The following is a 13,646-nucleotide window of genomic DNA, read 5'->3' on the forward strand; positions in this document are numbered from 1 at the left end:
ACGATTTTGAAATATTCAAAGGTAAGATTTTAAAGCAAAAATCAGCCAAACACTTGCATCCCAAATAGCCGAAAATCCTAGTAATCTTAAGGGCGATTCTAGTTGGTCAAGCTTAAGGCGGATCCGGACGTGCTATGGATTATCTACGGAGGGACGACACTTGGAGTCCTAAAGGCTTGTTCTTTTTCGGTTCGGGCGCAGCTAGGGAGGGCACGCTACAAAGTGTATGCATCTGAATTATGCTAAATGATTATGTGTAAATAATATGTTTCCTGGCTTTATGATTTTTCCGCATGATTTATGTTTATTCATATGTATCATAACCTAAGACAACAAACATAAACGGACATTCCGGAGGCTTTTCGAAGTTCTTTAGAAAATCCGAACACGTATTCTTTAAGGACTTTAGAAGTGGCTTTTAAAGAATAGACATCTCTTAGAAGACTTTACAAGTGCTTCAAGGAGAACAGAATATTCAAAGGACTTTCAAGTGGCTATTGATATTCTATTGTTTGATGTTCCATACCCAAGTAGGCATAGAGTTAAAGTCACTGAAACTATGAGATTCTTCTATTAGATAGTGAAGAATCATGGAGTTCAGGTCACTGAAGCTATGAGATTCTTCAATTAGATAGTGAAGAAACCTACAACTTGCAGTCAAACTATTATCGCGTAGATTAATGAGTTTGTGACTTCTAAGAAAGCTATGATGAAACCCAGATTCCCTAAAATGGTTAGAGGCCATATATTGACTCAATGTTTTAGATGGTTAAAGGCCATAAAACATAATCAATGTTTTGATGACAAAATTGAATTTTTTGTTGATTTGTAAGAATAGTTTACACCTATTGGTTGCAAATTGGTTTTAAGGATAAAAACCATCAAACATGGAAATGTGTTCACAACACAAAGCTTAGCTTCTAAAGGTTACAAGAAAATTCATGGCATGGATTGTGTTGAAACCTCATGCATAATCGTAATGCTCAAGTCTATAAATCAAGCAATAATTGCATATTGGTACATATGACAATTGGATGACAAAACGTATTCCTCAATCAAATGTTGGAATAAACTATGTACATGGTATGTCATAGGATTTGTGGATCCCAATAAATGCTTGAAAATGAAAGCTAGCTTATAAAACCTAAGTACAGATTTAAGCAAGCAACTGGGAATTGGAACTGTATTTTAGTGAAGCTAATAAGTATTTTAGTTTCATAAAATGTACATGATTCTTATAGATATATAAGAAGTTTAGTGGGAGTACATAAAAACTTAATTGGTCCTATGTGTATCATACACATATCTCTCTATTGTGAAATAATGCTAATGACTTAGATTTGAAAATTATTCATCAATGATGGACCAAGGCGAAACTTAGTGCATACTGGGTATTAAGATCCATTCACAAAGATCTTATAATATTGTTTTGGATTAAGTAATGGCATTTACTAAATCAAACACGAAAGACTCCATTGGAGATATTCGACCCATATGAATAAATCTAAGTAAAAGATGTTTGAACTATGTATAAGCATTTACTAAGTTAAACATCAAAGGATCTAAGTAAGATTCTTAACCTATATTATATGTCAAAGAATTTAGCTGGATTTAGTATCTACTGAAACTAGATGAGCTAAAGCTACATGAATAGAATTCAATTGGGAATGATTCTGCAAAAGAATTTATCATGTATGATATAATATGAGGATCGCCAAAAACGTATCGTATGACTTTAGGCATGAAGAACATATACCAATCTCTATTGATCTAAGTGAAGATCAACTAGATTGAGATCAAGAAAAACTTATGGTACTTGAAAAGGTACATAGGAAAAGTTCTTGACTCAAGGAAATAAATATATGCTAAATATTGATGCTACACGCATAAACACTAGCAAAGGATCAAGCAAGATTCCTTTGGAGTTAACCATTGGCAAGGACGAGCTATAGAGCACCGTGTTTTGAAAATGGCAACATGGGTTGGAGACCATGAGTTGTTGCGTGGGAAATTAAATATTAATTTCTATGTTCTAAGATACAGCTGGAAAGTCTTCCACATATCTGTGAACTGCTTGGATAAGTAAATCCAAACAAAGCATCACTAGCAACCTAAACAGTTGAAGTAAAAGTAATTATTTCCTAAGAAGCAATAAAACAGGGTTGTTTACGTTAAAGAGTTCTTCACTGAACCTGGATGGATCACATGTCTGCTGACTTGATGGTTCTTCATTGCAAAATGTGTAGAACCACTATCGAAGTAAGAAAGACTAGATCACATAATAAACAAACTCAAAAGATCTTATCATCCTATCTCGAAGAAAAATTCGATGAAAAGGATATTAAGATTGGCAAAGCATGATAACTAAACCTATGCAACAAGTGAGAAGCAACACTCACATTGTAGCACTGGAAATCAAGCATAGCTTTGAATTCCATGAACTGTTTTAAAGATAGGTTTGAGGCCCATGGTTGTAAAACATTGGGGTTGAACATTTATCATATATGAAATGTATTTTCATATTCCATTTAATCTTGGTTTAGTATTAAATGATGAGTCCCTTCAATTTGACGAAATATTCAAGATAGACTGTCAGGACCAGTCCCGTGACTAAGAAATGTCTATCAAGTGAACTTGAATGTCAAAAGTTGAAAATGGTCCCTGGTCGGAGTTTTCTATAAAGATGGACGCATAGAAAACGTTAGACGACTAGAATGCAAGATGACTAGTAGTTCTGTTTCTTGAACTATGTGGACATGGCAATGTCATAATCATTTGCACAGATACTTACTTTGGGAAGACTAGTATCGGACAGGCCTATGAAACTTTACTGTAAGAGATGAAAATCTGTCATAAGTAAATTTCATTAAAATTATTAGACACTAAATCCTCAATACCTGAGTGATTTGAGATTACCTCCTGCTTACTTTGACGTTGACCAACCGTCGCACCGTAAAAGGAGGCTATAAAGGCAACGCTCAGGTAATCACCTATCAAACGAAGTCTAATCTCAAGATCGCAAGATTGGGATTGTCCTCCCATAAATCGGGATGAGATGCTTAAAAGTTGTACAAGGCCACTCGGAGAGCTAGAAACTGTAAAATGCATGGCCGTGCTCGGATGAATCATAGGCTATGATTATCTGTTTATTTGATCAGTTGAACTCTGAAACCGAGAAACACCTCTGGACATAATAAGGATGGCAACTCTTACCTTATGTTCAAGAGCAAGCATCGAGCGACAAAGGAATTAGGAAATGCACACTTGTCCCTAAGGACAAGTGGGAGACTGAAGGAAATAATGCCTTTGGTCCAAGTATGCATATAATATTAAGTCTAATAAATGCGGTTCAGTATTAATTAACAAGTTAATAAATTCTGTGAGATCAAGTGAGCTGAATGCCTAGCTAGAGGCCGCTTCAGTTCAAGTGGAATTAATGATATTAATCCACAACTTACTCTTGACTGAACCCGTAGGGTCACACAAATAGTACGTAAACGGATCAAGTATTTAATGTCATTAAATACTCCATCTATGAATATTCGGAATCGACGGATCTTGGTTTCAGTGGGAGCTAAGATCGTCAATGGCAAGCAAATGAATACTCCGGAAATGATGATATTGCCGGAAACGGAAATATGGATCGTATCGGAAATATAAATATTATCCAAGTCCTAGATGTTGCCGGAAACGGAAACATGGTACGTATCGGAAAATATTAATGGAAATGGAAATATTGCCGAAATCGGAAATATTGCCGGAAACGGAAATATTGTCAGAATCGGAAATATTATCGGAATCGGAAAATAATTCCGGAAACGGAAACATTAAATATTTGTTCGAAACGGAAATTAATTCCGGAATCGGAAATATTAAATATTGTTCGTATCGGAAATGAATTCCGGAACCGGGAATTTAATCGGAAGCGCATCGTACGAATTAGCATCGGACGAGGCTTGCTAGAGGAAGGCCCAGCACGAAGCCAGGCCCGCGCCTAGCAAGCCAAGCGCCCAAACACGGAGCTGCCACAGCCTCGCCAGGCCCAGCGCAAGGCCAGGACCAGCAAGGCCATAGGCGCGCGCGGGCTTATGCTCGTGGGCTGCGAGGCAGCGCCTGCTCGTGTGGGCCGCAAGGCTTGCGCGGGTGCGTGCGTTCCTCGTGGTCGTGCAACACTCGTGTTCGTAACGAATCCTAATCCTATTGGAATTCGTGCATTGATTAAATCCTAATCCTAAAAGATTAAATTTATTATTTAGAGTTCTAATAGGATTCTAATTAATAAATCCATATCCTAGTAGGATTATAATTCCTTTCCATAAACTTTATAAATAGGTGCCTAGGGTCACATATTTACATCGAGATTTGAAGTATTCAAAAGGTAAGATTTTCAAGCAAAAATCAGCCAAACACTTGCAACCCAAATAGCCGAAAATCCTAGTAACCTTAAGGGCGATTCTAGTTGGTCAAGCTTAAGGCGGATCCGGACGTGCTGTGGACTATCTACGGAGGGACGACACTTGGAGTCCTAAAGACTTGTTCTTGTTCGGTTCGGGCGCAGCTAGGGAGGGCACGCTACAAAGTGTATCCATCTGAATTATGCTAAATGATTATGTGTAAATAATATGTTTCCTGGCTTTATGGTTTTTCCGCATGATTTATGTTTATTCATATGTATCATAACCTAACACAAATATGCCCCCTTTATATATATAATATTATATTAGATTAGTTTTTGATTTTGCATTGAATTTCATTTTAGATTTTTTTTAAATTATGAGAGTGTTTGTTTTTGGATGAAATTGTAATATGCGTAATATAAATAAATAATTAATACAAATATCTACGTGGCACTTAATTATTTATGTAATACCCCGAATTTTTTTTAAAACTTGATTAATTATGCTTAATTATTTCTACTTAGCTTAAAACCGTTTTAAATCCTAATTTCGAACTTAATTTTAGTTTACGAAGTTTTATGTCGCTTGAATTTTAATATTGTTACACGATTTATTTATTTTAGATTTATAATTTAATATTTACCAGCTTAAGCTACCTTTTAAATCTTAATTATTATTTCGTAGTTTATAAAGGATTTTAATAATTTCGGAACGTTCCTATATTATTCGAAAACTAAATTTATTTTATGTTAACGATATTTATTAAAGAATTATTTCACAATCTGTTTTTAATTAAACATTTCTATTTATATAGGATTCCTAAATATAGCAAAGGAATTTCTGAATTTTACCCACCCTATGAAATAACCCAAAATGCTATTTTAAAAAAAAAAAAAAAAAGGGAAATCCCCTAGCTTTCCCCCCTTCTCCTACGTGTATGGGTACAATAAGGGTCAAAATTTCCTAGTTTCTTTGACTCCTCTTTACCCACAATGCAGTCTAAGTTCATTTTCTTGACCCCCAAGTACCTCTCCTTCTTCTTTACTCTACTTCCATGCTGAGATCATGGGTGATGTCCATTGAATTCCAATTACCTTATAAATAGAGATGAAATCTGTTTCCCATTTTCACAACAATTCGGTGGAGTAATCTAACAAAAAACCTCAAGTCCTCTAGCTATTCCCCTGTTTCGAAACAAACCACCAACGCCACCTCTTGTGGCCACCACCATAGACACCGCAGCTCTGCCACTGCAACTACTTCCACCACCGCAAACACCCCCGCATCCCCTCCCCGGTTCGCACTCCCTTTCCCTTGCTGTTCCGCCACCGTGCCGCAACCACCGCACTCCGCCCACTTTTCCCAGCCACCCTCACTACCTGTACACCTCTTTCGCCGCCCATAATCGACCGGAAACACCCATTTCCCTGCTTTCCCCGTTCGCACGACCCTTCCCCCTTCCTTGCTGTTTCGCCGCCGCGAACCACCACCATTGTCACCACCGCATCACCTCACCGGTGGAAGCACCACTGAACTTTGCCGCCCAGAAACTCCGACCACCTGACCACCTCCATGTGTCACCCTAGTGATGTTGCCGCTAACTCACGCACGCCTCACCTCTCCTTTTTCTTGCCTCTGTTTCGTCTAATGTGAAACCAGGTGGTTTGGGACCTTGCTCCAAATCCCAATTAATATGCTGCTAATATTTTCTTTTCAAAAAAAAAAAAAAAAAGTCAACTATACTTACCAACCACTAAAGACAAATTGGGTAAGTTTTAATGCTATTCTACGTAATACAAGTAATACTCCTAATAGATTCTTCAAGTATGATAATACTCTAACAATAAAGGATTTTATATCTTATTCAAAATGGATTTACATAATTTATAAAACTTGTTTTTCTAAAATATGATTATTAACAACTATATTCATAATTGTATATAATTACTAATTTTGGTAATTTAATCGTATAAGTATTCTCGGAGCTCAGGAAGAACGGTCCATCGAACAGGAAGTATAAACTACGGTTGAGGTAACATCTATTGCTAACACCCACAATCCCCTTATAAAATGTGTTTTATGAGATTATGAAATATGTTTATAAGGATATGTTTTTATAGGATTGTGGGATATGAAATATGTTTATAAGTGTGTTTTATGAATGATGATATTTAAATGTGTTTGTGAATGATTTTATAAGAATGATGTTTATGAGTTACGAATAAGATACGAAACATGATAAATAAAAGTGTAACCGGTTCTGGCAGTTAGTGGGGTTACTATTTCTAGGTCGTGCACGTACCGCCGTACCGCGGGACACCCAACAAGGGAGAGTGCTCCTTGAGGGTTACCGCAAGCTAAAAAAAAAAAAAAACTAATTAGGTACGGGCGTATGTCCAACAAAGGAGAGTGCTCCTTGAGGACTATCGCAAGGTGGGAGACGTCCCGCAAGGCTAACTTGTCAGTTACCAAGTAAAATGAATGTTTTATGAAAGATAATGGGAACTATTAAAGTTTCAAGTTATAAATTATGTTTTATTATAATGCATTTATGAAAGTGTTTTACTATATTCTATTCTCCCTGATTGCAAAGTAAATAAAATGAATTGAAATGAGTTTACGCTGTTAGGGTAGTATGTTACTGGGCCTCGGCTCACGATATTGCTTTTGTTTTAGGTACGAAGAAGATCATGGGATGCCTTAGAGTGAGGATGCAACCACCAAATTCACGATCGATGTTTAGTAAAGATAACTATGTCTCACTAGTAATAATGGATGCATTAATTAAACTCTAAGTTTAATTTCAAGAATTGAGTTAGACTTTTATATTAATATTTAATCAATGATAGAAGTATTTCGTTATTAAAGTTTATTTAGTGATTTAAAAAGGTTATATCGCCTTGTATTTTCCACGAGGGAGATACCGCATGTGACGCTCCGACTAAGCTAGGGTTTTCCGCTGCTAACTAAAGATAATTAACCTAATTAATGGTGTTTAGAAGTCGGGGCGTTACAGTTTGGTATTCAGAGCCAAGGTTCTGCGACCATAAGTGCTAAACCTTACGGGTTTTGCACGAAATAAAATTCATTAGGCTTTAAGCAAGAATTTTAAGGAATAAGTTAAAAAGAATATTTTAAAATCAATTCAAGTTAAAATGGAATGAGTGTGAGTGTAGGAACGGGATTAAAGGGATTTATTCTCCTGTTATTTATGTTTTCCTGATTGAATATATTATGCGAAATATCGATTGTCGAGGGCATTAACGATGCCATGAACGAAGCTCACAACAAGCGCAACATTCACGATGGCGCCAACATTAGTATTATTTCAATTTATCTCTCTCGCTTTGGATCCGAACTTCCCATGTTTTCATGTTTATCATGTTATGAGTTTCCTACCCTAGACAGACTAGGCAAAGTTTAAGCATTACTGTTTTCTTGAAAGAAGTTAAGTTAAAGCACGGTGCGAACACAAAGATTTTGTGGATATGAATTGTTTTGAGGAATTTTTATGGTTATGGAATCTTTAAGGATAGTATAAATGTTTAAGTATCAAACGAGCATAAGGTTGTATTTCACGAGTGGTGGATCACTAATTAAGTTAAGGTTATTATAGGTTTATAGTGTTCAAATTATGAATGAAATTGATTCTAGGGTTACCTTCCCGTGTTATCCATGATAATTATTTTGGTGTATAAGTACAAAAGTCTAGTATCTAAAAGATGATTGATATGCCTCTATTAAGGAAGCTAAGAAGTTATACATAAATGTTATGAACCACATGAGTTAGGGTAGAAGACCCGTTTTAGTTGACATATGAATAAGATTTTGAGGATTTTATCAAAAGGAGTTATCAGGAATTAGTATATCAAAAGATTGAATAATAGAGTATCGAAAGAGCATGAGTTTGTATTTCGTAAGTGGCGAATCAACAATTAAATCGAGGTTTAAAGCATTGAAGTTACGATTGAAATCGATTCTTAGATTACCATTCCGCATAATTTATAAGGATTGTTTTTTTATGTATTTATCTGAAAGGATGCTTGATAATCTCCATAAAGAAAGCTAAGAGAGATAATTTAAGGTTTGCAAAATGTTATGGGAAAACATGTTTTGTGGTGATCGAAAAGACGAAATTGAGTTTGCATTTAAAGTTTTGAGGATTCTACCATAATGAGTTATCAAGAATTAGTATGTGTATCAGGTTGATGATATCAATGAATGTTATGAAATTCGAAATGAGTTATGAATGATTGAGGAATGCAATGAAATTGAGAATAGGAAATCGACAAAACGACATGTCTATAAAACCAGGTAGTCTGAACTAAGTTTTCTGGAAGATAGATTGTTTCTGATAAAGGCACATTTGATGACTTAGCATTATCCGCGAAATACGAGGGTTGTCTACCTGAAATACTAAGAATAAGTAACGATCGAAGTCGTATGTCCAACGATGTATTTTCTATCACGTGATTGACTCGAACCCCTGCAACGAACGTAGTCAACGAAGTTATTCAACATAGAGGAAAAGATAGGAGATCGAAATCAAAACGAATCGAATAAAGAAAGTCAACGACAAGATTCCTGCAGCAAAGAAGCTCAAGAGCAAACGAAAACGCAACATCTCCAGATAGTCGCCTAAGAACAATATAATGTACGAATCACGAGGTTTTATGTAAACGTGTTATGAATCAACCATGCTCGTGTGTTAGATCGAATGATTATGAATGTTATGCTTATGTTGAATGTGAAAATTTTCAATTAATGAATTATGTCTTTATGATATGCTTTATGGATTATGTTTATGCTGACATGATTGTATTGGTAATCTAATCGTTATACATGGAAGCCGACTTCGGTGGACGTTCTCCTGAGCTCAGAGTATGAGATTGTTATAATAAATGACTTTTACGAATTATTTGAGTATTGCAATTGTTAGATAAATATTTATTCTCATTTTCAAAGTCATAAATTTTGCATTAAATATTACTATTTTTGGTAAGAAAAATATTTTCAAACAAGATATCACAAAGTAAAATGGGAGCCTAGTCTAAGCTAACAAGTTTGCCCCTTTTATGTTCTTTGCTCCTCGATCCTATTTTATGAAGTAAAGTGGAGGTACGAAAGATGCTGGCAGAATGTAATTGACCTTAATGACGATTAAGGGTCGATATATAATTTTGCCCCTTTTGTATTCTTTACTCTTCAATTCTAGGTCTCGAGTTGAAGCTGAGTCATCAAAGAAGATGCAGAAATAAAGCTAGACATTGTCGGAATTGATATACAATTGTGAGATCTTGGTTTTAAAATAAAATGTCATACTTTTATTTCGAATATTTTCGATTCTGAACAATCATTTTATAGGTTTAATTTTCAAGTTTCGAGGACGAAATTTTTTCTAAGGGGGTAAGAGTGTAATACCCCGAATTTTTTTTAAAACTTGATTAATTATGCTTAATTATTTCTACTTAGCTTAAAACCGTTTTAAATCCTAATTTCGAACTTAATTTTAGTTTACGAAGTTTTATGTCGCTTGAATTTTAATATTGTTACACGATTTATTTATTTTAGATTTATAATTTAATATTTACCAGCTTAAGCTACCTTTTAAATCTTAATTATTATTTCGTAGTTTATAAAGGATTTTAATAATTTCGGAACGTTCCTATATTATTCGAAAACTAAATTTATTTTATGTTAACGATATTTATTAAAGAATTATTTCACAATCTGTTTTTAATTAAACATTTCTATTTATATAGGATTCCTAAATATAGCAAAGGAATTTCTGAATTTTACCCACCCTATGAAATAACCCAAAATGCTATTTTAAAAAAAAAAAAAAAGGGAAATCCCCTAGCTTTCCCCCCTTCTCCTACGTGTATGGGTACAATAAGGGTCAAAATTTCCTAGTTTCTTTGACTCCTCTTTACCCACAATGCAGTCTAAGTTCATTTTCTTGACCCCCAAGTACCTCTCCTTCTTCTTTACTCTACTTCCATGCTGAGATCATGGGTGATGTCCATTGAATTCCAATTACCTTATAAATAGAGATGAAATCTGTTTCCCATTTTCACAACAATTCGGTGGAGTAATCTAACAAAAAACCTCAAGTCCTCTAGCTATTCCCCTGTTTCGAAACAAACCACCAACGCCACCTCTTGTGGCCACCACCATAGACACCGCAGCTCTGCCACTGCAACTACTTCCACCACCGCAAACACCCCCGCATCCCCTCCCCGGTTCGCACTCCCTTTCCCTTGCTGTTCCGCCACCGTGCCGCAACCACCGCACTCCGCCCACTTTTCCCAGCCACCCTCACTACCTGTACACCTCTTTCGCCGCCCATAATCGACCGGAAACACCCATTTCCCTGCTTTCCCCGTTCGCACGACCCTTCCCCCTTCCTTGCTGTTTCGCCGCCGCGAACCACCACCATTGTCACCACCGCATCACCTCACCGGTGGAAGCACCACTGAACTTTGCCGCCCAGAAACTCCGACCACCTGACCACCTCCATGTGTCACCCTAGTGATGTTGCCGCTAACTCACGCACGCCTCACCTCTCCTTTTTCTTGCCTCTGTTTCGTCTAATGTGAAACCAGGTGGTTGGGACCTTGCTCCAAATCCCAATTAATATGCTGCTAATATTTTCTTTTCAAAAAAAAAAAAAAAAGTCAACTATACTTACCAACCACTAAAGACAAATTGGGTAAGTTTTAATGCTATTCTACGTAATACAAGTAATACTCCTAATAGATTCTTCAAGTATGATAATACTCTAACAATAAAGGATTTTATATCTTATTCAAAATGGATTTACATAATTTATAAAACTTGTTTTTCTAAAATATGATTATTAACAACTATATTCATAATTGTATATAATTACTAATTTTGGTAATTTAATCGTATAAGTATTCTCGGAGCTCAGGAAGAACGGTCCATCGAACAGGAAGTATAAACTACGGTTGAGGTAACATCTATTGCTAACACCCACAATCCCCTTATAAAATGTGTTTTATGAGATTATGAAATATGTTTATAAGGATATGTTTTTATAGGATTGTGGGATATGAAATATGTTTATAAGTGTGTTTTATGAATGATGATATTTAAATGTGTTTGTGAATGATTTTATAAGAATGATGTTTATGAGTAACGAATAAGATACGAAACATGATAAATAAAAGTGTAACCGGTTCTGGCAGTTAGTGGGGTTACTATTTCTAGGTCGTGCACGTACCGCCGTACCGCGGGACACCCAACAAGGGAGAGTGCTCCTTGAGGGTTACCGCAAGCTAAAAAAAAAAAAAAACTAATTAGGTACGGGCGTATGTCCAACAAGGGAGAGTGCTCCTTGAGGACTATCGCAAGGTGGGAGACGTCCCGCAAGGCTAACTTGTCAGTTACCAAGTAAAATGAATGTTTTATGAAAGATAATGGGAACTATTAAAGTTTCAAGTTATAAATTATGTTTTATTATAATGCATTTATGAAAGTGTTTTACTATATTCTATTCTCCCTGATTGCAAAGTAAATAAAATGAATTGAAATGAGTTTACGCTGTTAGGGTAGTATGTTACTGGGCCTCGGCTCACGATATTGCTTTTGTTTTAGGTACGAAGAAGATCATGGGATGCCTTAGAGTGAGGATGCAACCACCAAATTCACGATCGATGTTTAGTAAAGATAACTATGTCTCACTAGTAATAATGGATGCATTAATTAAACTCTAAGTTTAATTTCAAGAATTGAGTTAGACTTTTATATTAATATTTAATCAATGATAGAAGTATTTCGTTATTAAAGTTTATTTAGTGATTTAAAAAGGTTATATCGCCTTGTATTTTCCACGAGGGAGATACCGCATGTGACGCTCCGACTAAGCTAGGGTTTTCCGCTGCTAACTAAAGATAATTAACCTAATTAATGGTGTTTAGAAGTCGGGGCGTTACAATTTATCTACGTGGAACTCGACTTTTTTAGTTCAAAATTAAGTTTGAAATCTTATTTTTCATTGGCCGAAACCATTAGATTTCCCACGTGGCGCTCTAATATTGGACTAATGTTTGATTTTAAATTGAATTTTATTTATTTTATTTTAGATTAGTATTTGATTTTGGATGAACTTTATTTTAGATTTATTTTTTAATAATATTAGAGTGTTTGATTTTAGATGGAGTTGTATATATTAGTAATTAATTAATTAAAATATCTACGTGGCACCTAATTATTATCTACGTGGCAATCAATTTTTTTAATTAAAAAATAAATTAGAAATCTTATTTTTTATTGGCCGAAACCATTAGTAATCCTAGGTGGCGCTCTAATATTTCAGCAAATATGCCTCCTTTATAATAGATTTAAGCTCGTACGATGCACGGATCAATACATTAAAGGGGTTGGATCGTCATGATTAATTGAATACCTCATCACATATATCGATCAGTCAGTAATTTTTTTTTTGTGTCTAATGTAGCCGTATTATTATATAGAACATGGTAGTTGACTCCTAATAAAATTTATCTATTATTATCTTTTACTAAGTATTTATTTATTATTTAGACTCCTAGAAAAATTGGCACTCCGAATGCTCTCCAAAAAACTCCCCTTTAAATAGAACTCCTTTGTATATACCAATTTTATATATTAGATTAGATTACTTTTTGATTTTGCATTGAATTTTATTTTAGATTTATTTTTTTAATTATGAGAGTGTTTGTTTTTTGATGAAGTTGTATATTCGTAATATTAATAATTAATTAATAAAAATATCTACGTGACACTTAATTATTTATCTATGTGGCACTCGACTTTTTTTAATTCAAAATTAATTTTGAAATTTTATTTTTCATTGGCCGAAACCATTAGATATCCTACGTGGTGCTCTAATATTGGATTAATGTTTGATTTTAAATTATATTATATTTATTTTATTTTAGATTAGTGTTTGATTTTGGATGAAATTTATTTTAGATTTATCTTTTAATTTTAGAGTGTTTGATTTGAGATGGAGTTGTATATATTAGTAATTAATTAATTAGAATATCTACGTGGCATCTAAGTAATTATCTACGTGGCAATTGATTTTTTTAATTCAAAAATAAATTAGAAATCTCATTTTTCATTGGCCGAAATCATTAGTAATCCTAGGTGGCGCTCTAAATTTTCAGCAAATATGCCTCCTTTATATGTATACCAATTGTAAGCCCGTGCGATGCACGGATTTGTTTAATATATAAACTT

General features: G+C 34.8%; 2 long non-coding RNA genes across 2 annotated transcripts; both read left to right on the forward strand.

The window, feature by feature from the left end:
- The first annotated feature begins 5,008 nt into the window (after window positions 1-5,008).
- LOC130466750 (uncharacterized) lies at window positions 5,009-7,433 on the forward strand. The gene is made up of 3 exons (XR_008926901.1): window positions 5,009-6,165; window positions 6,372-6,429; window positions 7,074-7,433. It is a non-coding gene; the product is annotated as an uncharacterized lncRNA (long non-coding RNA).
- Window positions 7,434-9,956: 2,523 nt separating this feature from the next.
- On the forward strand, window positions 9,957-12,570 carry LOC130466751 (uncharacterized). The gene is made up of 3 exons (XR_008926902.1): window positions 9,957-11,109; window positions 11,316-11,373; window positions 12,018-12,570. It is a non-coding gene; the product is annotated as an uncharacterized lncRNA (long non-coding RNA).
- The last annotated feature ends 1,076 nt before the right edge of the window (window positions 12,571-13,646 follow it).

This window comes from Spinacia oleracea, chromosome 2 (assembly GCF_020520425.1).
Source record: "Spinacia oleracea cultivar Varoflay chromosome 2, BTI_SOV_V1, whole genome shotgun sequence".
Taxonomy (NCBI): Eukaryota; Viridiplantae; Streptophyta; class Magnoliopsida; order Caryophyllales; family Amaranthaceae; genus Spinacia; species Spinacia oleracea.